This window comes from Periplaneta americana, chromosome 3 (assembly GCF_040183065.1).
Source record: "Periplaneta americana isolate PAMFEO1 chromosome 3, P.americana_PAMFEO1_priV1, whole genome shotgun sequence".
Classification (NCBI taxonomy): domain Eukaryota; kingdom Metazoa; phylum Arthropoda; class Insecta; order Blattodea; family Blattidae; genus Periplaneta; species Periplaneta americana.
Window position 1 is genome coordinate 2034083 of NC_091119.1, and position 27400 is coordinate 2061482.

The 27400-nt window shown below is 36.9% G+C and overlaps 1 protein-coding gene and 1 non-coding gene across 2 annotated transcripts in view; one reads left to right on the top strand and one right to left on the bottom strand.

Annotated features, from left to right (window-relative positions):
- Positions 1–27400, top strand: part of LOC138695751 (allatostatin-A receptor-like) — an 865724-nt gene that overhangs the window by 777284 nt on the left and 61040 nt on the right. The gene's annotated exons all lie outside the window — the stretch shown is intronic.
- TRNAS-GCU (transfer RNA serine (anticodon GCU)) lies at positions 23393–23465 on the bottom strand. The gene has a single exon. It is a non-coding gene; the product is annotated as a tRNA-Ser (tRNA).

Sequence of the window (27400 nt, forward strand, 5' to 3'; positions counted from 1 at the left end):
AGATGGAGCTAGAGTGTCAACGCAAGTGGAGTCCCAAATTAAAGATTTTCCTCTAGACCATGGAATTAAGGTGAGACCATCGGGTCGTTTACCATCTGCGCGACTAATACCTGGTGGTTCCAAAAAAAACGGGATGCCACAAGAAGTCAGAGATCTTTTAATGATATCATTGAGTGATGTATGTCTGGGAATGCGACCCTTGTTCCTCGCACAGCTGAGTGCATGATGGCCGTAAATATCAGCAATTCCTCCGCAAATACATTGGTGTGGCTGGCAGAGTTTACAACCAAGGCGTAAAGCCATTGCGATTTTAAAGGATGTACTATCTATTAGGGTGCCGATGTGAGGAGAAGGTAATACGTTAAATAGTTTTCCAATCGGGAAAAGAACAAATGCCCGTGTGCGCTGGAAGCGGCGAAGTGTTCAGTTCTTGAACCTTAGTTTATGATAGACGTGATAGATTGGTTAGACGCTATCGCGCTGATAAAGAACTGGCTTTTGCTTGAGTAAAGTCGAGGAGGGATTAAAAAATCGCCGCATTATACAGCAACAACAAACAGTAAGCAATTTTAGAGCTGTTTCATCACTTGTTGGATGAAGTTTAAGCTGTCTTGCAAAATCTTAATTCAAAGCCCTCCCTCATATCAGATAGAGCTAATTTTTTCTTAATATATTTACCTTGGTATTTTGCATAATTAAATTTCATTAAACATCAATTTTATTGTAATTTTTCCACTTTATTTTCTTACTTAACAAAATTATTCCTCGATTTCAGCAGGCTGTAATATGTTCCACGAAACACTCCTTTGCTTTCCGACGATTTTCAGTGCATTGCAGGTCCCGCTCTCTATCACCTCATTACTGTTAATGGATTTTTTTTGGTTAATTTCTTTCGCGTTAGCTATGTTTGGGTGCGACATCCCACATTTTGTAGGGGCTTTTTACGCTTAATGTAATTTAAATATGTTAATTCCTCTGAATTCAATCTGTTTTATTTGCATTTCTCTTTGGCTATATTATCTGATAATTCATTTGAAGAGCTTTCAATATGTCATGATATCCAATGAAAATAAATATATATTTTTTTTCTGTTCGTTTTCATGGATAAATTTTAATGCATGGTCCTCATTCGGTATATTTCAGAGTGGTAATATTAATTAACGAGTCCCACGCCGTGGCGTCGTGGTCTAAGCCATCCTGCCTAGGACTCGCATTACGGAATGCGCGCTGGTTCGAGTACTCATGGAGGAAGAAATTTTCTCATGAAATTTCGGCCAGTTAATGGGACCGGTGCCCACCCAGCATCGTGATGTTCTTGGGGAGCTACGATAGGTAGCGAAATCCGGTTACGAAAACCAGCTATAACGGCTGGGGGGGCTCATCATGCTAACCACACGATACCTCCATTCTGGTTGGATGATCGTCCACTTCTGCTTCGGCATGTGGGCGTGAGGCCAGCGGCCGGCTAGTCGGTCTTGGCTCTTCGTGGGCTGTAGCGCCACGGATCATTATTATTATTATTATTATTATTATTATTATTATTATTAATTAACGCTACTTTTTAGCTTTCATAGTATCTCCCCCGCCTACTATCCGGCAATTAATTTTCCTGGTCCCCAACGTCTCACTCGACATTCTACTACACTCCCGGCACTGTCCTTGTGCTACTTATTCCGTTCTTCTTCGCTTCTCTGTGTGCTGATTCCGGTATAATCCTCGCCTTCTCTGCTCCTCTCTACAAGGCGCGTTGTCTTGGATTGACATGTAATTCCTACATTCTTCCGCACTTCTGAACCTCGAACCCAATGAACCTTCAGTGTGCAGTTAGCTGTGTGCCTGGTGGGTCTCAGCGTAATAGTTCTCTCAGAGGGTTCGCCTTCCCCCTTCAGGATAACAGTAATCTATTATTGTTTCTTTTAAAATTTAATGCAGGTAAAATTCAAACCAAAAGCATTACTGAAGAAATGTCGGGCAGGGCATGGTTGCGCCCCACGGTCAGGTAAGATGCAGCAGATAAAAAGAGTCCCTGTTTTGTGGGCATAGTTGCGTCCCGTTCCCATCAGGTAGAGAAAAGGTCATGGCATAGTTGCGCCCCGTTCCCTTCAGGTAGAGAAAAGGTCATGACATAGTTGCGCCCCGATGAAATAGGTAGAGAAAAAGACATCGAGACTCTTAATCAACCAATCTTATAGATTTCTTATTCGATTTAATATTCATTATCGATAGCGTTAAAATGAACACCATGAAGTTGGCAGTACTTTATTAACTGTTTTTCTACTGTTTATGCAGTGATTATCGATAACCTACAGTTAAAATGAACACCATGAAGTTGGCAATACTTTATTGTTTTTCTAATGTTTATACAATGATTATCGATAACCTACAGTTAAAATGAACACCATGAAGTTGGCAGTACTTTATTAACTGTTTTTCTAATGTTTATGCAGTGATTATCGATAACCTACAGTTAAAATGAACACCATGAAGTTGGCAGTACTTTATTAACTGTTTTTCTACTGTTTATGCAGTGATTATCGATAACCTGCCGTTAAAATGAACACCATGAAGTTGGCAATACTTTAACTGTTTTTTCTAATGTTTATGCAGTGATTATCGATAACCTACAGTTAAAATGAACACCATGAAGTTGGCAGTACTTTATGAACTGTTTTTCTAATGTTTATCCAGTGATTATCGATAACATACAGTTAAAATGAACACCATGAAGTTGGCAGTACTTTAGTAACTGTTTTTCTACTGTTCATGCAACGATTATCGATAGCCTACAGTTAAAATGAACACCATGAAGTTGGCAGTATTTTATTAACTGTTTTTCTACTGTTCATGCAACGATTATCGATAGCCTACCGTTAAAATGAACACCATGAAGTTGGCAGTACTTTATTAACTGACAAATTCAAATGAGTGAGCCGTTGGAATATGGGGCCTTAGCAATCTTGATATTTTATTAGTGATTTTCATACCGTCTGTGGCGTATAGTGAGGTTAATTTAAAATGAATGTTAAGTTTAGTGAGAAGGGTAAAGGTTAATAATTAACAATGGTTCTAAATTTCGATTTGCGAAACTCTGTACCGTAGTTCATGTATTTTTTGTGATCGATAAAAAAGTGTTATTTTAAATAGCAAAATTGATCATATGCTACCTGATTTCAGTGCAGCTACCAATATAATATTTTTAAGTAGGCCTAATTTATTTTTTTTATTTCAATCACTTTCATGTGTACTATGCCCATCGGGGCGCAGCTATGCCATGTCCATTCTGCTACCTGACTTCATCGGGGCGCAGCTATGCCATGCCTAGGCCCCCCAATTGACCGTGGGGCGCAACTATGCCATGTCCATTCTGCTACCTGACTTCATCGGGGCGCAACTATGCCATGTCCATTCTGCTACCTGATTTCTTCTGGGCGCAATTATGCCATGCCTAGGCCCCCCAATTGACCGTGGGGCGCAACTATGCCATGTCCATTCTGCTACCTGATTTCTTCTGGGCGCAGCTATGCCATGTCTAGGCCCCGCAATTGACCGTGGGGCGCAACTATGCCATGTCCATTCTGCTACCTGACTTCATCGGGGCGCAACTATGCCATGTCCATTCTGCTACCTGATTTCTTCTGGGCGCAACTATGCCATGCCTAGGCCCCCCAATTGACCGTGGGGCGCAACTATGCCAGCATTTACGTGAAAGAGTGAACAAATTATCAGGTGATAATGGAGTATAGGCGGCAGCGAAATAATCTACAACAAAAGAGTAAAAGTGTTTGCACTGAAATTACTTCAGACATATCATGTCGGTATTCCTCTCAATTGTGAAGCAGAAAGGAGCAAATATCTATACGAATTAAGAAATACTAGGTCATGCATCATCAACATGATCCATTTAGGCTCAGGCTCGGTTGAACCTGTTCCGATACCTCAAGACGCTCTTGATGTTGCTTGATCTTCATCTATCTCGGTGCCCTTGAAGTCGATATTGGAATGCTTCCTTTGTTGAACGTGTTGATCACATTTTTTGTACATGATCTTCTCATAATATAGCTTTCCATCTTCGACAGTGTTTGAAACTTTTAATTACGCTCGAATGTCTGTATTTCTCTTTTGTGCGAGATCGTGCGTATTTGCTTGGTTTCCGCACAAAACCAATCCGCGGAAAGCCTAAAATTCCACATTCAGTATTCCCAACCTAACACACATAACAATTCCCCTCTTCTTACCGCTTAAGTGACATATTGATTTTACTGCTTTAGGCTTTTAACATATTATTTTTAGAGACGTTCAATATAGTAATAATTATAAATTGGAAACTTATCACTGCAATTTCACCTAAATTGCACTGTTAATTATTGTTTTTAAATATTTGCAAAAATTAAGTAAACTCTACAACCCCACTAAAGTTACTTCATTCGTGATGCAAGTAACATTAAGGAAGCTGTGAAAAAATCAACAAGATTCCAGACTCATCATAGACTGGGGGAAAAAAAGACAGACTTATATCACGGCCTGCTGGAGTATATTAAACACAGAAACATTAAAATCAACAATGTTGAAGATAGATATTTTTGTTTTGCAAATTTGCCGTCATTGAACAGAAACCAAGATGGAGATTTCATTGCAACTAATTAGAAATTCATCTTTCAGGTTTGTAATAAACGATCTTCGCACAAAATTATGTACGATACACGAGCGGTATGTTTTCTTTCAATTCTCGGAAATTAAAAAAGCTCAACTACGTTTCGCTTTTTCAAACTTTTTTCCTCGAACATGAAAACTTCAACATACCGCTCTTGTAACGCATATTACTATTTATCGAATCTGTATAAAATTAAGCGGACGTAAAAATCTCATTCGGGTTGCTTGTAATTTGGATTTATATTCGGAATGGATGCCGTATTATGCAGGCGTAATTTTGTATCTGTAGACATGTATCTTCTACAATTCCTTTCGGTAACTTCGTTGACTTCCATGCATTCTTTTAGTTCCACATCTACTTCATTACTGACATCTGAGTTATAATTCAGTTTAACATGACAACATAGCAATGTGCCACTTAAAACGTTCTTCCACGACAGCTTTGAACAAGATTAGTTAAGTATTCACTTTACAGCTCCACAGCATTTGATATACTGCTAATGAGACGTGAAGCCATTTCCCACGAGGACGACGAGTCTTGGTATAAAGGTAAGCGTTGCGTGCTGAACCATCACTCTCCCTGCACGTGAAGGATACATTCTAGTCCCTTAATCTGTGTTCAAATATGACCTCTCTACAGCATGTAAAGTATACAGAAGGATAGGAATAAAAATCCCATGTTTTCAGGGAATCCGTAATAAATGGAGATATTATCCGTAGTAATGTCACGAGAGGTCTGAGATTTCCCAGATAAATCTCAGACCTCAAGTGGCATTTATTAGGACTATTTCGTGAATGAAATAAAAATGTAAATAATATATCCCTAAAATTCGATCACAAAATGTTAATAATTGTTTATTAACGAATACTTAACCTATTCAGACATTGTGAAGTTGAAATACTCATAGATGAATATCGATTACTGTAATAAAGTAATTCTATGTTATTGGTCAGTAATGCCAATTGCGAAATACAGGTTTAACAATGTTAATTACATGTACTGCACTTTTCTCTTATTATTATAACATAAATACATTTTCATTATCTGCTGAAATCATAATTTAATTTAACAGTAACAGTGGGGACAGCTATATACCAATGGTTATGTATTCACAGCGAGACATGTTGCTACACAGTGAAGCCATCTCTGTATAGATAGGCCTAATTAAAACACGAATTTTATTACGCCATACGGAAGGCAGTTTGATGAAAAGACCTTATTATTACTATGCAAGGTCATTGGGTTTGATATGCGATGATGTTACATAAATTTGAACATCTGACTTTCTATTAATTGTTTCATTGCATTCACAAAATACAAATTTTATAGGCTACTTATAGGTTAAGTTACCTGTGGGAGCAGGACCAATGTCAGCTGTGTCTTATTTCGACCGTTACAATCAGTGCTACACGAAAGCATTTTTTATAGCTCGACAAACGCATTCTCGCTGTAGTGTGTAACGGAACTAAAGCTGCATCTACGCAGTTCAATATTCCAATCGCGTATGCGTGCAATCTGGGAAGAATATTGAAAGAATCAAGTTTAAAAGGTACGTTCAATTAAGATGCATGAAGATGTTGTGTCTACATGGTGCACCGTTTTGAACGTCGTTTCACTGCGTAAATATATTAATTAATATTAAATATCAATCTTGCATTCATTGCTTTAAAGTTGAAAGAAAAGTTTAACCGTGTAGTTGCATCTTAATGTATTCATGATCATCAATTTACGGGGAAACAGTTGGCGACAACGACTAAACAAAAGAACGACCATGCGATAAATTGATAGCGATAAATCTAGCTGCAAAAATTATCGCAAAGTCTGACTGTAATTGGTTGGAATTCAAAATTTCATTACACTTCATTGGTCGAAAATGGAATGACGTCATATAAACAAAATAGTCACCGAAAGAGTTCCAATATTAAGTTCCACAGAAGCTGGGTGGACTAAAAATGACACACTGAAAGTTCAGGCCATGCAAAAATTCTTCCTATAAATAAAAGCCGAAGTACTCCGTACACAACTCTCTGCGCGAAGGGATATGTTACAGTTCAGCCGCTTACTTGTTCAACCTGAGGTTATACTATGACGGAGAGTTACTGGAGTGATTATAGTGTGGACGAGAATAGCTATTCCGAGAAAACTTCCGTTACACTATTTACCATGCAATTTGAACACGCCTGATCCTGAGCCAAAAAGATCAGATATTGTCCACTTATCACCACCATCAACACGATCATCATTATCACCAACATCATGCCATTAGTGTAGCTCAGATGGTAACGAGCTGGACTAAAAGACTGAGGCAACACGTGAGCGTGGGTTCGATTCCCCCGCTTGTACCCTTTAGATTTACAATGACTATTACACTTTTACTACGTCACACTACTTTTGACCAATAAAACGATACGATAGGACGTCTTTCAACCAATCATGGCTGCTTATCGCACAATTTTATCGCGTCCCTAGCATTTGTTGCTAAAAAAAAAACAGAAAATTACAAACCACTCCAGTCGATGCACAGCGCTTTCAAATATGACTCGCATTGGCATTCAAGAACAAGAATTAATAAAGATCACTGGTCATATATGAAGAGCACCATTCGGAAATTCTGAATAAGTTGAGGGATACACCATGTTCATCAACGAGTTCACTTCTTTTACGCACACGTCCAATATAACATCAACTGAACCACTAACCACTAAAACATTCAAATTTGAAAATTGTATTTTCAATAATTGTTTCTTTTAAAATTATTCATGTTTATTTTTTATTTCATCATCGTTAATCAAAATGTTTCTTGTTTATTTCATCATCCCTAATTAAAGCTTTTCTAACACTTATTTATATTATTTAAGTTATGTTATAGCTTCTGCTATATGATATTATGAATAGTAACGTATCAGAGATTGTTTAATACTAAGATTTATTGAAAATCATCTGTCAAGTGACGTTGATTACTGCGATCCGGATGATTGAAGTGGAATGCAAATGTTTTAACAAAAATGAAACTGAATCAACAAAGCCTTCTTGACTAGTAACTTCTACAGAGTTCAATGAAGATTCCATAGTTGGCACAACTGATAACAAGAAAACATAATCATAAAACACTACTGCCATCTAGCGTAATGCTGAGATGGTACAATAATACATTTGAAGACAGTTGTATTTTCGTAAGTCAATTAATATTTTATTGTATTGGAGTACTTTGTTACTTCTAATCTTTATATACTTTCTTCTAATCGTGTAATAGTCAGTTAAATCCCACTCGAGTTTTGATTTTCTCTAGATAAATCAAAACCTCTAGTGAGATTACTGTTGATTAAATATTTTCAAGGTTTCCCAAAGTGAGGTGAATGTCACGTATTGCCAATGGAATCCTTGTTGCGCACTTGTTGTCCTCATCAAACTAACGATCCGAATGTAGCTGGAAGTTTACAATTGGAATAGGGTCAACGCTTCGAGTTAAAGTATTTCATCAGCATGCACCTGACTTCCTGCATTATCTGTTTATGAAACCGTCAAGGTTCAGCTTTGAGTGACTATATATTATCAGTTCACTTTCAAAGATTGTGCATGATTGCTTGTATGTCCACTGTTGCACGCAGTATCTGTAAACTTTGGTTACACATAAGCTTACGAAGCGTTGCCTAGAAAACTTTGTGAAAGTTTCTGATTTAAATTAAACGATTATGGAAAGGTGACGTACAGGGAAATATATTTTTGTAAGAAATGCGGAAAGTCGTTCACTCACAGTAGAAGCACAACAGTCTCCAATATCATCTTATATTCGTTATTTCCAACGTGGATCTAGGCCTACTAATGTTGCACCTTGTCAGTCAACATTGGAGCACCTGATAGTGAAGTCTGTATGCTGTGTTAAAGAAATTGAAATAACGAATGGACTTGTGAAGGGTTGTCAACGTCACTGTAAATAGGCGAAATCCGAACTTTTGTTGTGTTTTAAATTTGTGCACACATATCAGTGTCACTTTCATGCTTAACTGGGAGAGGTGTGACTAAATTCTTGTAACAAAGACAGCAGAGCAGGTTTAGCATGGCTAAGATTGGGGGCATGGAAGGGTAATGAAATTGTCAACGAAGAAGGGGAGCGTCTTTGTCCGCTTTGCAAAGAAAAGGATTCCTATAAGCATATTTTATTACTGTGTGTCGAGTTGGAACATGTACGGAGAAAATATTTACCACCCTCGATGCTAAGTCAGAATAGGAGTTCGCTTGCATGTCTTGACCTCATGGGGAATAGAGAATGGGAACAAAAGACTGGATTGTTCCTCTTGATGGCGAGACAGATTAGAGCTGCAGCTGTTGAAGTCTGCGACGCGAACTGAGGAAGGGATAATAGTATCCACCCAACTGTAAACTTTTATGTCTTTTAGGTTAGGATATATTATATAATGTGTTTTATTGTGCCATTTCCATTTTAATATGTGTTCTTTTAGAGAGTAGTTGGATGTAATCATAGGTGGGGGGGGGGGAACCTACAAAGGAGGATTTGTTTTGGGTACAAAGCACTTATGGTCAGAAGACCCGTGCATTGGATTTTAGACAAAATTATGATAATATAAAATTTGTATGTATAATATTACTCAATAAATCCATCCATCCATCTACTTGTTACTATTTATTTCCGATATACATCAATAAATTTACACAAATTTTATTTTCATAGCATAATTATGAAACTATAGTCTACTAAAATGATATGTCAGGTATTTTTGTTCAAATATTATTTGGAATCGATTACACTTAGATTAATCCATAAAAGGCATCCGGTTAACAGATCACAATTTTTAGTCCATCAACAGTTCTAATTTTCATTCAGTGGGTTTGGAATTTCCGTACTTATACAAATGTCATTACGTTGACGATTTAAAATATCAGCAGTAAAATCCTATGAAACATTACTTAATTATATGTTATACCATAGGCTGACAAATTGTAGGATAATTCTAACAAACAGCATTTAAACTGACAACTTCATCACTGACTGGTGAATACTCTAGAATAATGCGAATTCCTCAGAATGATAATTAAAAACTCTTCGTATAAAAACAAACACCTGAAAATGCTGTATAAACAATGAAGAGCAATTACATGGACAAAACTGAGACGGAAATGCCTTCTGTCACGGCGGGAGGATCAAAGAGAAAACACGCCTACACTGGAAGAAGCTCTACCCCACGCCCTCCGGTTGTATTAATTAAGCTGCTACACTTACTGCAGATGAATGAGGAAAACGTGTGAACCAACACCTACCTCATCCATACACGCACAGACACCCACGCAACTCTTCAAACTGAAGCGACATAACCCGGGAGATAGCTTGCTGCTTGCCCTGAGTGCAGAAGGCTGGTTTGTAGAGATCGACTGTATCTACCGTCGCGACATTATAAATGTTAACAAAATAATGTAATGTCTTATTGTGTTTTATTTATATTGAAACTAAAATTCCATGATTCAAATGCATTGCATAGAGTCGTAGTCAAATTTGTCGTACCATCACTTGAGAACAGAAAAAATGTCAACATTCACTAAGATGAATAGGCCTGACAATTACTCAAATATAGAACACATTTCATTGCTCGAAATAGATGACAGACGGCAATCATGAGCACCAAGACGACCAAGATATAAAATATAAAGGGTGCGGCAAAACATCCTCCCTAATTTAAAGTTTAAATAAAAAACAGATGGATCAAAATAGGGAAACTGTATTAATATGAATTGTATCTAAACAGTCGGAAATTTACGTTTACATGCGTTGCCACAGCGACATCAAATATCATGCGCAAAACAACAAGAATTGAATAGGACATTGAATACACGGAATTGACATTCAATTAGTGCAAATTGTAATCTGTAACGAATTTCATGCCGTCCATGCCGTGGACGGGTTAATTTTTTAGTAGGTTATTTTACGACGCTTTTTCAACATCTAGGTTATTTAGCGTCTGAATGAGATGAAGGTGATAATGCCGGTGAAATGAGTCCGGGGTCCAACACCGAAAGTTACCCAGCATTTGCTCATATTGGGTTGAGGGAAAACCCCGCAAAAAAACCTCAACCAGGTAACTTGCCCCGACCGGGAATCGAACCCGGGCCACCTGGTTTCGCGGCTAGACGTGCTAATCGTTACTCCACAGGTGTGGACTGGACGGGTTAAGAACGTGTTTACGTGGTATCGTTTCTGGTAAGTGGTAATACCGTTGTCGCTGCTCAGATGTTTCCCGGACGCTTAATTTCTTCACGTGGCGAAGTTCCCTGGCCAGCACGATCACCAGACCTTGCACCTTGCGATTTTTTTTCTATGGGGCACCTTACGGCTGAGGTGTTCAAACATCGGCCGAGGACTTTGCCAGGCCTAAGAAATGCAATACAGGAAGAAATTGGTCTTATTCCTAAAGAAATGCTAGTTAGAGTGATGCAGAATTTCCGAAGTCGCATTCAACAATGCATTGATAGTGAAGGACACCACTTGAGAGACGCGTTATTAAAAAAAAATGAAAAATTCCCACTGTTAAGATACCATTCATATTGATAAAGTTTCCTTATTTTGATCCATCTGTTTTTTATTTAAACTTTAAATTAGGGAGGATGTTTTGCCGCATCTTTTATTGATTTATAAAAATAAAGAAAGAAAGAAAAAAGAAACAAAATAGAAAGGGAGAAAGTTTGGAAGTACGAGAAAAAGGTTGAAAATATTCAAATTGAAGAAATGAAATGAAGAAAGAAGGAAAGAAATTAATGAAGTCAAGTAAACAGAAAGGATTACAATGCAAAGTATAAAGAAAGAGAACGAAGTAAATGAAAGAGAAAAAGTAAAAAGACGAAGAATGAATAAAAGGAAAATTAATAATATTTAAAGAAATGAGAAAAAAAGGAAGAGAAAGAATAGGGAGAGAAAACGGAAGGAAGAAAAGATGAAAAGACGTACATAAGAAAAAGTAAAAATAATAAAAGCAGAATGCAAAAGAAATAAGAATGAAAGACAATACAGGTTGTCATAAAATCCTGTGGAGAAACTCCGATACGTTGGAAATGTAGCAAGGGGCTGGCTCTGCAGTTTGCCTTGGATCAGTAGAACTGCTAGCATGAGACCGAACAACCTGAATCTTGGAAATGCGAGAGTACAATTGGCATGGTGCCTATTGAAAAGGGTAAAATAAATAACAAAGCAATTAATTGATAATGGAGGGGTTTTACGAATAGTAAAATATTTAAAGTATAAGAAGTCACTTGCTTATTTGCATTACACAGACGATAGAATCCAGCAATAGAGGTTTGTTCCTACATTAACGTAACGGGGATGTGACGTAACAGAACGTTTATTATTTTGACATATCTCTTGTCTCGATCGCTGTCATTATCCTAATTCATAAGATCTTGTGTTGTTTTGTGTCCTCTTACTAGATGTTTTCCTCCAATAATAATAATAATAATAATAATAATAATAATAATAATAATAATAATAATAATAATAATAAAATTGTTGCAGCAGTAGCAACAGTAGTAATTAGTAGTACCTACTAGCAAACATCAAAGTACTTCTGAATCAGAGAAGTGAAGGTTTGGAATTGAACGGGTTACATCAGCTGCTAGTCTATGCGAATGACGTGAATATGACAGGATAAAATCCACAAACTATCAGGAAAACACGGGAATTTTACAGGAAGCAAGTAAAGAGATAGGTTTGGAAATAAATCCCGAAAAGACAAAGTATGTGACTATGTCTCGTGACCAGAATATTGTACGAAATGAAAATATAAAAATTGGAAATTTATCTTTTGAAGAGGTGGAGAAGTTCAAATATCTTGGAGCAACAGTAACAAATATAAATGATATTCGGGAGGAAATTAAACACAGAATAAATATGGAAATGCCTGTTATTATTCGGTTGAGAAGCTTTTATCATTCAGTCTGCTGTCAAAAAATCTGAAAGTTAGAATTTATAAAACAGTTATATTACCGGTTGTTCTTTATGGTTGTGGAACTTGGACTCTCACTTTGAGAGAGGAACATAGGTTAAGGGTGTTTGAGAATAAGGTGCTTAGGAAAATATTTGGGGCTAAGCGGGATGAAGTTACAGGAGGATGGAGAAAGTTACACAACACACAACTGCACGCATTGTATTCTTCACCTGACATAATTAGGAACATTAAATCCAGACGTTTGAGATGGGCAGGGCATGTAGCACGTATGGGCGAATCCACAAATGCATAAAGAGTGTTAGTTGGGAGGTCGGAGGGAAAAAGACCTTTAGTGAGACCGAGACGTAGATGGGAAGATAATATTAAAATGGATTTGAGGGAGGTGGGATATGATGGTAGAGAATGGATTAATCTATCTCAGGATAGGGACCAATGGCGGGTTTATGTGAGGGCGGCAATGAACCTCCGGGTTGCTTAAAAGCCAGTAAGTAAGAAAGATAGGATACTGTATTTCGAGTTAGGTAAGACATTTCTACGTATAGGTCGTTTAAGTCAGAAATAAGGATTCACTATCTTATTTTACTTTCCTATGTTCACTGCACTTGTTTCTTTATCATCAAGTATTCATACAACACACAGTGTTTATTATTATTATTATTATTATTATTATTAAAAACGTAATATTTTAAACGCAAACATAACATTTAATTAGTAGCTGTTTCTGCCAACCTTCCTCCAAATCCAAGCACATGCGTTAAGTCGTTTTAATGTAATGGGTGAAAGATCTTCTCAATTTTTGCAATGATTTATAACCATAGTGTAAACACGTACACTGCAGCATCTGGCGTATTTTTATGCCGCATTCACACCGTGCATAAAGTTTAAATGGTTTTTACGTGTTGGTTGTGTTCATGTAACTTTGATAATTTCATCCGATATGGTTGAAATCACAAACAAAATTCAGCCACCCGAGTGATATTTCATTTGTTCAGGATCATAAAATTCACACATCCTCGCTTTCAAAACGTCAATGTTTGAAGGAGATGAGATTCATAAAACCAATTGTTCTGAGGTACTCTACGTTATTATATTATGCACGATACTGCATCATATTACATCGTGCAATATCCCAGAATGCAATGTTATAATAAAATTGTTGAATGAATTAATTAATGTAATTTCACGTTGTAGTGTATATTTTTTAATCATTTTACATACCGTATGACAAAAGCTTTGTTTGATATTTTAGAACCAATAATTAAAATTTCTTTCAAGATTCTCTCTCCTTTTTTTATCTTCCTCCCTCCTTCTCCTCCACTGCTTTCTTCATCAATTTCTTTCTCACTTCCCTTCTACACTCCTAATGTTATTTATTGTGCCTTTCTTCTTTATTTATTTTTTATCCTTTTCTTTCCTTAACATCTTTTGATTAGAAAATCCAATAAGTCTGAATTTATGAAATCGATAATTGATTATGTTAATGAATATTACTTACTTACTTACTGGCTTTTAAGGAACCCGGAGGTTCATTGCCGCCCTCACATAAGCCCGCCATTGATCTCTATCCTGAGCAAGATTAATCCAGTCTCTACCATCATATCCCACCTCCCTCAAATCCATTTTAATATTATCTTCCCACCTACGTCTCGGCCTCCCTAAAGGTATTTTTCCCTCCGGCTTCCCAACTAACACTCTATATGCATTTCTGGATTCGCCCATACGTGCTACATGTCCTGCCCATCTCAAACGTCTGGATTTAATGTTCCTAATTATGTCAGGTGAAGAATACAATGCGTGCAGTTCTGTGTTGTGTAACTTTCTCCATTCTCCTGTAACTTCATCCCTCTTAGCCCCAAATATTTTCCTAAGCACTAGGAAAGGAAAGGAATAATGGTCGTGCCAGGTGTGTAGCTGAAGCGATAGCGGGCTAGTCTGGTCCGGGTGCGATCCCTGACCAGGTCGTGATGGATTTCTGGTGGACGAAACAAGCGTTCCCGCATCATTCCACCAACATATAGAGTGTGTACGAGTTTTCGAAGGGCTACGGGTTCTGATACTCGCCTGAGTATGTGACCTAGGTCTTGTGACTGAGGCAGGATATCCCATCTGTCAGCACCGGGTTCACGATGCACCCTGGCCACCTGTCGGACTGGACAATCATCGCATAAACAGGCCTGCACAAGGTTTGCGCTCTCCGAGCCGACTCACAGCTCATGAGCGGAATGCAGATATTAGCTGCGCTCTGTATAAGGGTGATCTCGTACAAAATATACACAAAAGGAAGTACTATTACGAGTGCTTATGAAATGAATTCCCGTTCAGTGTTTGCAAAACTATCTTGGACTATTATTAATTAATAAAGAAATATTTATTTTACAGAAATAATAGAAATTCTATAGCTACTTAAATGTACAATATCATTTTGTTATATTTTATTTATGAGTACATCAAAACAAGGTTTTATGCTGTTGGCAGCTGAAAGGAACAGTAGCCTACTGATCGTAATGAAACATCAGTTACAGATGTTCGATGTCTGCCTTTATTAAAGTTGATTATAGAAAACAGTTGCTCACAAATATAAATGTTGAGCCAAACGTATCAATCATTTTCACAGCCAGCCTGTGTAGTCGTGGATATTATTGCTAATGTTTAGTCTTGTAAAACTCAACCAGGCTAGTAGTATTATTCAAACGATCTTTAGCCCTTAGGTCACATTGAAGATCAGTAAGTTCGAGCTGTAAATCGTTAAATGTTAAATGTTATGTTCCGTCTTTTAGATTCCTCCATACTGTACTGTAGCAGTAGGTAAGCAACGTGAAACAGTTACTGAGAATAGGCCTACACACTGCACTCCACTAGATAACCGAGTGGTCGTTTCCCTCTCCTCTACCTATATCAAGTCTATGTCATTCTGACGTATCTTCCTCTCCGTTTCGGCGAGCGGTAAACACGGCTCTCCCGCTCCCAAGAAGCGCGCGCGCTCGTTGAGCGCTGTTTGTGCAGGTATGGCATAGAGGGTGCAAATTGAAGCCTAAAGGCAGAAATCTGTCCTAGGTGGGCCTTTGAAAAACAAAGCCGCACTCGATCACATAATGAAGAAGTATATCAGACAGCAAAAGAATACTTAAAGATATGAAATAGAGAAACAATAGTTGTCTTATTATAAAAGTAATACATGCTGAATTATTCTGATTCGTCATTTTATCTATGAAAAGACCCATAGACAAACCTGTCCGACGTGTTTAAGTGGCAGAGACAGTTTGAAGGAGGATGAGCGTAGTGGTCGGTCGAAATGAACGCAAGGTAGAAGACGTAGCAACGTTGGTGCACGTCAACAGTTTCCAGTCGGTGGATGATCTCGCAGCAGCAGTACGTCACATGGCGCGTGTTATAACGTGACGACCGCATGACCATTTGCGGTGAACGATGAGACGTTTCTCAACCGAATCATAACAGGAGGTGTTTTCTGTACGGTCCGCAACTGAAACGACAATCTGCCATTATCGCCACGAAAGGGAAATACGAAAAGGAACAGGTCAAAAGCAAAGGCGATGCTTGATCTGTTTTTCGGCTCATTGGGAATTGTTGACATGGAATTCATCCCACAAGGATCAACTGTAAAGATCCTTCGCCATCTACATGATTCAATACGTCGTAAGCGTCCTGAGATTTGGCGTAGAAAGAACTGGTAGTTGCTGCAATTCGATCTGTGCTTGCCCAAGAGGAAGCAGGTCACCGTTCTGCCGCAGTCTCCACACTCGCCTGATCTCGCATCGTGCGATTTCTTTGTCTTTCTCCGCTTGAAAGCAAAGCTAAGTTGGCGCAGATTTCAGTCGGCCGAGGAGATCACCACTGCCACAAGATCGGATATTTCTGCCAATTTATTTCAGCTGTACCAACGTTGGCAGACGTGAATAGTGGCCAACGGAGACTAATTTTTAGAAACGATGTGGATCCATCTAAGTGTGTGTTGAGATCTTGTACTATGGTGCAATACAACAGTCCACGAAACTTAATGACTGTACCTTATATTACAGGTTCACAACCCTCACGAAAATCAGGTCCACACCTGCGGAGTAACGGTCAGCGCATCTGGCCGCGAAACCAGCTGGCCCGGGTTCGAATCCCGGTCGCGGCAAGTTACCTGGTTGAGGTTTTTTCTGAGGTTTTCCCTCAACCCAATACGAGTAAATGCTGGGTAACTTTCGGTGCTGGGCCCCGGACTCATTTCACCTTCATTTCATTCAGACGCTAAATAACCTAGATGTTGATACAGCGTCGTAAAATAACCCAATTATAAAAGCAAAAACAGTGATGAATGAGATAAACGACCTAAGGCATGAAGCCAATGGTGAAAAATTTAAGTAACTAATTCAGATAACATTATATCAAATTTCGTCCCGCGCCGTGGCGTCGTGGTCTAAGGCATCTTGCCTAGCACTCGCGTTACGGAATTCGCGCTGGTTCGAGTCCTCATGGGGGAAGAAATTTTCTCATGAAATTTCGGCCAGTGTATGGGACCAGTGCCCACCCAGCATCGTGATGCACTTGGGGAGCTACGATAGGTAGCGTAATCCGGTTGCGAATGCCAGCTATAACGACCTGGAGGGATGATCGTGCTAACCACACGATACCTCCATTCTGGTTGGATGATCGTCCACCTCTGCTTCGGCATGTGGGCGTGAGGCCAGCAGCTTGCTGGTCGGTCTAGGCTCTTCACGGGCTGTAGCGCCACGGATTATTATTATATCAAATTTCAAGTTACTTTCTTTAGTTTAGTTAGAACTACTTTGCGTCCGTTTTTGTAACTCCTGGCTAACATGTCTCCTTGCTATGTAGCTTCCACTCAGAGGTCAACACTATACTGTTTACGGCAACAGCAATTCTAACCCTCATCCCTCGTTATGTTCTGGAGAGGGACGCGTCCCCTTCAACATAAGGCGCGATAATGGAAGCACGGGGTGTGGAAATGGCTGTATGTTGCTTCTAGCAGCCCTTGCGATGCACTGTAAACATGAAACAGTAAAGTGGACGACAACTGCCTGTCGCCATTTTAATCTCGCAAATGAAGAAAGAACGTTTTCATGGAACCAGCCTTTTATAGTTAATTTTAGGGACGTTTAATTTTATTGACAATTCGAAGTCCACATTATAGCATTACAGTACGACCTGTGTAACACGTGAAATGCTTTGTGTAATAAACACAATAATTAATAGCATCTGTGAAGGAGAGTATTTCTACGTGATAATATTAGCGATTCAAGAGAACTGTGTTTGAAACCAGCGATTTAAGAGGACAGTCTCAGATGAACTTGGATTATGAAGAGGATAAGTAATTATAGATAGCGTTGGATGGTGAAGAGAATGCATAAGAGCTATTCCATCTCAAATCGACCGAAATATAAAGAAAATTCACCTTACAATTTCTAAATACAATAAAACTTTTTTGTACGTAGAGAACTGTGATACAATGCTTTGTGTAAAGTTTGAGGCATCAGAACTTCATAGTGTTTAAATTAAAAATATTTAAATTTATCGTATTTTCATAAAATTAGCAACTTTTAACTGTTGTGGCTCCGAAACCCTTTCACCCAATGATCAAGATCATTGTTTATTTTGATGCTGAGAAATTAAAGTTTATATTGACATATAAACAGATTTTCTTACTTTTTATGGAAATGGAGAAATTTAGATTTTTCCTCATTAAGACGCCTTTGGCCAAGAAAAAATATTTTTAAAATATGTGGTTAGATTCCGCATTGAAAGTACAAATAAACACATATTTTTTACTGATGGTATGTTGATAAGAAAGTCTTGAAAATATCAAATAAAGAAAATAAATAGTACGCGCGCGAACTAACCAGCTGACTGTGAGACGGGAGCTAGCTGAGACAAGCAAGGCCAGGAGACAAACATGTGATGTGTCGTCTAGAAGCGCATAGCTGTGCTAGCTTTATCACAAGTTTTCATAAACACAGGAGTAAAAAGAAGCCCAACGCTAGCTTATCTTCAGCTATCGGCCAGTGCGTGCGGTACTGCGCCGTTCAAGTCCAGGCGTGTGAAAATAATCTATTTAATGCCCTCGAAACTTATTGCCGTACCACTAAGCAAACAATGCAGAATCCCTCTTAATGATGCAAGGTTTTTTCTCAATATTTTTTACATTTTTTACAAATGAGCAAAAAGTCTAAAAGTAAGTAAAATCAGATGATCTGTCTCTCTGTATACAATAAAAATAAGGATTACTTCTTATCATAATCTACCAAATGTCAGCTTCAAAATGAGCTCCCGTTCAATTTTCTGCAGTAAATGGTTCCAGAGTTCTGAGCGCTGAAAGAGACTTCTTTTTATAAAATACGCTAAATTTGTCGCTCAATAATACGAAAACCGTTTGACTTTCGATAGTATATTTTTGAAAATGCACTCCCTTCAGCACCTTGTATAAATAGGGAAAAAATTAGAATATAAAAAAAAATGCGAGGCTTTTTACTGATCGATTTCATATGGAATAGCCCATAATCGCAGATCAGGGTTGGTGATAAAGCGAATACAATCTGAATATCTATGGTTTCTAGGCGACATGGCACTTAAATGTAAAGGTACACAAATTCTATTTCCCCTACATCTGTCCACAAGATATTGACTATTTAGTTAAAGTAACCTAACCCATGAAAGACTAGCGTCTAAATTTTTATTACGAAAAGTAGCCAGTGACATTTCATATGGAGATTCTTTAAAATCCTCCTTTCCTCTTTATCGTTATATCACGAAACGAAAGCACTGCCGAACACTGCATTATTATTATTATTATTATTATTATTATTATTATTATTATTATTATTATTATTACTATTATTATTATTACTATTATTATTATTATTATTATTATTATTATTATTATTATTATTATTATAAGAATGTTAGGAATAATTCGGTCAATTACTTATTCTTTTTCAACACCTGACTCTCTATTAATACTATACTGTACATTAGTAAGATCGAAACTCGAATATGCATCTGTAGTTTGGAACTCTATTACTAGTTCTGATTCGGAAAAACTGGAAAATATTCTAAGGAAATTTATTTCATTATGTTCGTACAGATTCCTGCCTAATAACTCTGCGTATAACTATGATAAAAAATGCGAGCACTTTAAATGTCGAAGCCTGTATGCCAGACGTCATGATCTCGATTACTTATTCTTATGCAAGGTCCTTAAAGGTGACATTAATTGTAAATCTTTCTTAAACAGTGCCAGCCTTCGTATTCCTATGAAGGACATGAGACATCACAAACTCTTCTATATTAGAAATTCTAAATCTTCCTCGCCGGTCTCCAGATGTATTAAACATGCTAACTTACATGTAGGCGATTTCGATCCATTCAATGTATAGAAGTATTAGAACATGGCAATGTCTTTGCTAATATTATTTGCATAATCCTTATACACAAATTGGTAGTACGTATCAACTCCTTTCCCTAATAATTTATAGTATTAATTCTTGTAAATTAATTATTGTAATCTATGTTCTATATTTTGTTATTAACTCAAGTATGTAATTGTACCATAGTTGTTCATTTTAATGTATTAATTGTGTCATTGTGCTGGACTTTTATTGGCCAATGGCTGTTGTCAAATAAATAAATAAATAAGTGGATGGATGGATGGATAGGTAGATAGATAGATAGATAGATAGATAGATAGATAGATAGATAGATAGATAGATAGGTAGATAGGTAGGTAGGTAGGTAGGTAGGTAGGTAGGTAGGTAGGTAGGTAGATAGATAGATAGATAGATAGATAGATAGATAGATAGATAGATAGATAGATAGATAGATAGATATAGACAGAGACAGATATACATAAATAAATAATAATAATAATAATAATAATAATAATAATAATAATAATAATTATTATTATTATTATTATACATTTTTCATTGAGCTTACTCTACTGTATCTGAAAATTACGAATATTCATTCTGAACACCCTGTATGTGTTGCATGCCAGATAATTTTCCACGAAAAATAATTTAGAACCTGTTCACTAATCGAACTCAAACATGGTTGATATTGATGTTCGATGCAAGAACAAAAAGACCAATTTTCTCTTTTCAAAACCGTCACTACCATGCAACCTCGTACAAATTAAAAGCTGTGAATATCAACCAGCCGAAAGCGTCGTAAATTATTAATGAATGAACTTCACATCGTGGCATGTTTAAGGAAATATTGACTGGATACGTTCATGTCTTCTATAATACACCATATTGCTTATGCAGTGTATACCATGGCTTTTTAAGATCTCCACGGTTTGCATCGTTCTGCGAGACTTATGAATGTTTGTATGTAAATACATCCAGTCTGGAGGCCACATATCATCTCCACTATCTTCTCCGATGAAAATGCCAGAATGTTCTTCTCCCTTTGAAAGGTGTCTACAAAGCAAGAGCACCACAAATTGGATGCCTAAAGCTATTTCTTTATGGATTGAAGCCAGACCATGATACAAAAAAGGACCCCATCTTGTTGCATGTTTTAATGAAGTATCGATTACGGATCTTTTTGTCCTCCGTGAAATTTCATGTTGTGAATAGCGTTAACTTTTTACACCGTACAATAAAGTTAGAGCACATTCTTGCTCTCAGAATAAGGTTTTAAGCTTTTTAATTTTAAAATAACGACTGAAAAGTGGAAAGTTTTAGATACTAATTTCCTGTCATATCCAATATAACCTACATACTGTAATTCCAATACTTTAGATACAGTATTAAATAAACCAATAAAATTTAACTGTATAACAAGTTTTATACGAGGACTAAGATAGGAACCACACGAAGCTAAACAAATTCCGTTTCATTTCATAGTTTTCAAATGTCGGCTGTTTAATAAAATATTTTCAATTTTTTATTTGGTTTATATTAAAAAACGTCAATTTCTCAACAACTCTGTATGGTCTATACCAGAGGTCTGCATCGGACGTTTTCGCTCGAGCGCCAAGTAGTTCATAGCATAATCCGATAGGTAGTGCACATGCATGATGGGTAAAATTTTCACGACCGATAAATCCTCGAACGGTATAAGCCGAGCGTTAGACAATCGTTCTTGTTACAGTGATGAACTGTGTAGTAACGTCATAGATGTTTATCATTTCAAAACTTTGCAGTGTTTAACTAACCTCTCCATAGTACAACTACAAAACTTGCTTTAAAATGTAATATAAATATTGTAGGTAAATGCTTTTTTTTCCCCACACAGGAGTGATTTTGTTTTTGCCACATCTGATAGATGTTAATGGATGTAAATGTAATTATTATAAACGGAGAACACAATCACGATAATGCAAGAACTGTATCAAGTTTTCTAGTAATAATAATAATAATAATAATAATAATAATAATAATAATAATAATAATAATAATTTCCAATAATTAGTGTATCAATCTTTGCTCTGTAACAGTTGTGCAGCATGATTATTCGTTTTATTGTATTTTCTGTGACGTTATCTCTGTACTAATATTGTTATTAATCTACTGCTATATCAATAATATTTTGTAAAACGTTTCTACATTGTCGCAGTATATAGGCGGAACACTATGTATGGACCTATCATATTATATATGTGGTAAATCAAATATTGAATAATTATTAATTAGCAATAATAGCTGTATATCGAAGTTTTTCATACTATTTTATTTATAACTTCATGTTCCTGTTTTGGTACGTTCCATTGACTGTTCCATTAAACGTTTGTCATAAACGCAGAAAATAAAGCCTTATTTTTACCGTGTGAGCAAAACATATGTGTATCTTATCTGTCGCCTTCCATACAAGATAAGACATCTCGGTGAGATGACCTTGTACTGTGCTTCTATTTATTACGAGCGTATCACGACCGATCGTATCTCACTCGAGGGTGCGACACTCGACCGAGTTCAAGCGAGCGATTTAACTCCAATGCAGCACTCTGGTCTATGTATTCCAAAAGTATAGGCATTTTAAAAAACGCTTATTCAAATCATGGCGCCATTATAATCAATAATAAAACAAATTTAAATTTATATACTGTTTTTAGAAACATACATTTTCGAAGTTACTAATACACTATGTAGAAAAATTATAATTTTTCAAATAATTATTGGAGCTAAACTAATGACATTTTGAGGCTCTATTACCAGACGTCTAATAATGCTACCCTGTCGTATGTATTGATATAATATATTAAAACTTTTATGACCTAATTTTATTACATGAGGAAACAATTGAATGTTTATTATTTCTAGCTTGAGTGTCTTCTACTGTTTCTAAGTCTATATGATTAAAAGTCTTTGAAATCTGAGGTGTGGAAAAGAAGAAAATTGTACCAAGAGATATGCAAATATAATTATTAATGAAAATGTAATATCATGTTCTTAATTTTTTCCGGAAGTAAAGCAATGTCAGAACTTCTAGTACAAACTTAAAAGTATCAAAGGATTTACTCGTATAATAAACAAAAATCATGTAGATGTTCTATTGACTGATTAGTCATCTATGCGAAGATGAACCGGCTTTTAGGCCAATCGATAATCCACTGTACTCATACTAACCCCCAGGTAAACGCATTCCAACCCGTACCGGTCAACTGCGCTGAGGTGTGCTATGAATCCAAGCTGAATATAGGGAATTCTGAATAGCTTCAGACAAGCCTTCTCTTCATGTCGCCGATTACAGTAGGAATACTGAGGAATACGAGAGTGGAATGGAGAAAATACTGAGGAAAGTTCCAACTAATTTCAAGGAAAAATTGTTCTGGGGCCGGGTATCGATCCCGGGACCCTTCGCTTAGCGCGCGAACGCTCTACCAACTGAGCTACCCCAGGAACCACACACATCGTCACAATTTTTCTCTTTATATCCACACAACTCACATGAGCTGACAAGACGCCAGAACTCAATTATGAGTGCACACAATACTGTGTGACTTTAAATTGTGGCTTTCTGTTAACGTACCTCCAGTAACGAATGTATTATACTTTAAATTCAAATATTTAAATTCAAATATACAGAATAAAGAAATATAATTACAAAAACAAACAAAGATAAATACAAATAAAATAATACAAGCAATATAAAAAGAAGATACAGTAGTATTAACAAAATTTGAGACCGAATGAGCAGCGCTCGTAAATCTGGCTTTCAGGTAGTAGCTCCCTGTAAAGCAGGTTTCAATAATTTCAAGGAAAAATTGTTCCGGGGTCGGCCACAATTTTTCCTTGAAATTATTCAAACCTGCTTTACAGGGAGCTACTACCTGAAAGCCAGATTTGTATAAAAGTTCCAACTGTAATTAGTCCGCCATACGTGTTAATATAGATTTTCCCAATGAAAAATCCAAGATTTGGCCGAGACTCGAACCTGGACCACCTCCTTAACAAGCTGATGGCCACAGCAGAGAAGGTACGAAACTACCCCCTTTATAAATGTCAGCGCAGGTTTTAATGTTAAGATGAATGTGTTTAGCGGCTGTGCAGTGGATAGCATCTGTCTGCTGGGAGCACATTAGCATTTGCTACGTGGCCGACCACAGATTTCCCTCGCCAGCCATTGACATTCATGTGGTTCCTATTGGCAACAACAAAGTTTTAATTCCTATTTTCTCTGAATATAAATTTATTCCGCCTTCAAATCTCAAGCATGGGGCATGAAGAGGAGGGAAAATGGACTAGACTGAGTTCAAACATCCATCCAAAAGGAAGGGGAACCACGTCTGGAAGCGAATATGCAGGGGAAAAGGCCAGATGACAATTCTTTCTTGTACCTGGCGTCATCCTGTGGATGAAGATACAAGAGGTGACACACGTAATAAATCCAACTTGAAGCCCGCCCAATTATTTACTTTTAACTATCTTTCATTCCATTATATTGTTACTCCCTCTTTACTTCATTAAAATTCAATTTCATTCAGCCAATTTAAATTCAATTTCTATCACATCCATTCATGTAAATTAAATGCCAAGTCATTTGTTTTGTTTTACGTTGTACTCCATTTTACATTTCTTACTAAATTACATTCAACTAAACTCAAGATAAATTCTACAGCAATCTATGAAGTTATAGATTTTCTATTCCATAAAAGTCTCCAAATCAGATGCCGATTGGTGAAAGCGACTCATGTACCTCTGCAATAAATTGGCTAATTAAGTTTTTAAGTTCACTGTAGAATTCAATCCTGTAATTTGTAAATTAATATATCCATCTTTTCTGTCCTGTTTTTCCATTTTTTATACAACTTCAACGCCAATCGATTATGCTGCTAGTGAAACATTTCACGAAAGCCATTGGAAATATATTTCAAAATTTGGTCATTTGAAGTTCAAAGTTTTTGTGAATGGAAATAATACTCAGCTGTAAGGAATTATTCGTCCTTTGTGAGCACTGTAATTGCAACACTAAGCCAAACACTGGGTCTGAAAATAATGTAATAATAATATTCTGAAAAATAAATAAATACTAGATTGATAGGCAAACATGGACCTTATTAATTTGTTTAATATAATTAAAAGAAAACTCTGACTTATTCAGCGTCATTATTTCGATCTATAGAGTCTTTGCACTCAGTTCGATATTGTTTGCCATTAGCTATATGCGACACAATGTCAACGGTTGTTGTTATTTTTTATAGCACAGATTTAAATAACATTATTAATTATTTGGTTGCAATTAAGTTAGCCCATGAAAAATAACGCTGAATATCAAACAAACTAATATGCAGAAAAGCGAATGAAGAATGTGAAACTGAACTAAAAAGTGACAGGAGATTTATTAAATCTTTTGGGTTGTCTATAACCTCTTCATTTCCGGTACGCAGTGTTTAGGCTAGGTACCGGTAAGGAAGGAACATGCGTTAGGTAGAGTCTATCCGCGCCAAAACAAACCCATGTGACTAGCTCGCGTTTCATTGGTTATGACACCGAAGCACAATGTATAAGCAATAAGGGCGCAAAAAAAGTAGATCCCTTCACTGAATTAAAGATATGTCCCCTGAATATACTTGTTATTCTTCCGTAATTGAAATAATAATAATATCCAAACATAGAAATGATTATAAAATGTGCCTAATCACTCTGAGATCAATAATTACAATTTAAAATAGTTTATTACATACGCATGCGCATTTGAGAGCTGCAGCACTTCAGTCGCTTCTGATGCAACAAAATGGCTGAAGGTGCCGAGTCTTCTGCTGCTGTGTAGCCAACTAAATTTGTAAAACGCAAGTCAGCAAACCTTTGACTAGTGGCCAAAAAACAGTTATTTTAAATGTATTTCACAAGTTCAGTGAAAAATATCCAGCACTTCCGATAAAAGAGATAGTGAATTTTACGTCTGAGTCTACCGGCGTGTCGTGTACAAGCATTAATAGTGCTCGGAAAGAAAAAAAAAACCGGTAAATTTTTATTCGTAACTCTTTAAAAGAGTACATGAACTTAAACGCACAATGAAAAGGATATGAATAACATTGGCAGCAATCAGTTCAAATTTAATCAACGGTCTGCCAACGGAAAAGGACAGTTTTTCAGTAATAGTGTCACAACGCGATCACAGCACTTTTTTCAATGTTATGCCCTCTCACCGTGTATATAATATAGCCTACTGTATAAATGATGCTTAAGCTACTGATTGTTCTGCTAAAACTTACTAACTTATTATTAACACTATTAATAGTAACTAATTCTATGTAGAGTATGTATTTGTATTTTACTTCGTTTATTACGCTAATATACTGCGTACCGTGCTTACTTCACACGCGCTCTCTGTCAATGTGACAGTAATTGCGGCGCGAATGGCGGAAGGATACAATTGGGGTTTGTTTAGTCAATCCAATTTCGCTTTAGTCATCCAATTTCGCTCTATTCCAGTCATCCAATTTCGCTCTAGTCCAGTCATCCAATTTCGCTCTAGTCAATTCCATTTCGCTCTGGCCAATCCAATTTCGCTCTAGTCAATCCAATTTTGGTCTAATCAATCCATTTCGCTCTAGTCAATCCAATTCCGCTCTAGTCAATCCAATTCCGCTCTAGTCAATCCAATTCCGCTCTAGTCAATCCAATTTCGCTCTAGTCAATCCAATTCCGCTCTAGTCAATCCAATTTCGCTCTAGTCAATCCAATTTCAGTCTAATCAATCCAATTTCGCTCTAGTCAATCCAATTTCGCTTTAGTAAATTCAATTTCCTCCAGTCAATCCAATTTCACTCTAGTCAATCCAATTTCAATCTAGTCAATCCAATTTCGCTCTAGTCAATCCAATTTCGCTCTAGTCAATCCAATTTCGCTCTAGTCAATCCAATTTCAGTCTAATCAATCCAATTTCGCTCTAGTCAATCCAATTTCGCTTTAGTAAATCCAATTTCCTCCAGTCAATCCAATTTCACTCTAGTCAATCCAATTTTAATCTAATCAATCCAATTTCGCTCTAGTCAATCCAATTTCGCTCTAGTCAATCCAATTTCAGTCTAATCAATCCAATTTCGCTCTAGTCAATCCAATTTCGCTTTAGTAAATCCAATTTCCTCCAGTCAATCCAATTTCGCTCTAGTCAATTCAATTTCGCTCTAGTCAACTCAATTTCGCTCTAGTCAACTCAATTTCGCTCTAGTCAACTCAATTTCGCTCTAGTCAATGCAATTTCAGTCTAATCAATCCAATTTCGCTCTAGTCAATCCAATTTCGCTTTAGTAAATCCAATTTCCTCCAGTCAATCCAATTTCGCTCTAGTCAATTCAATTTTGCTCCAGTCAATCCAATTTCACTATAGT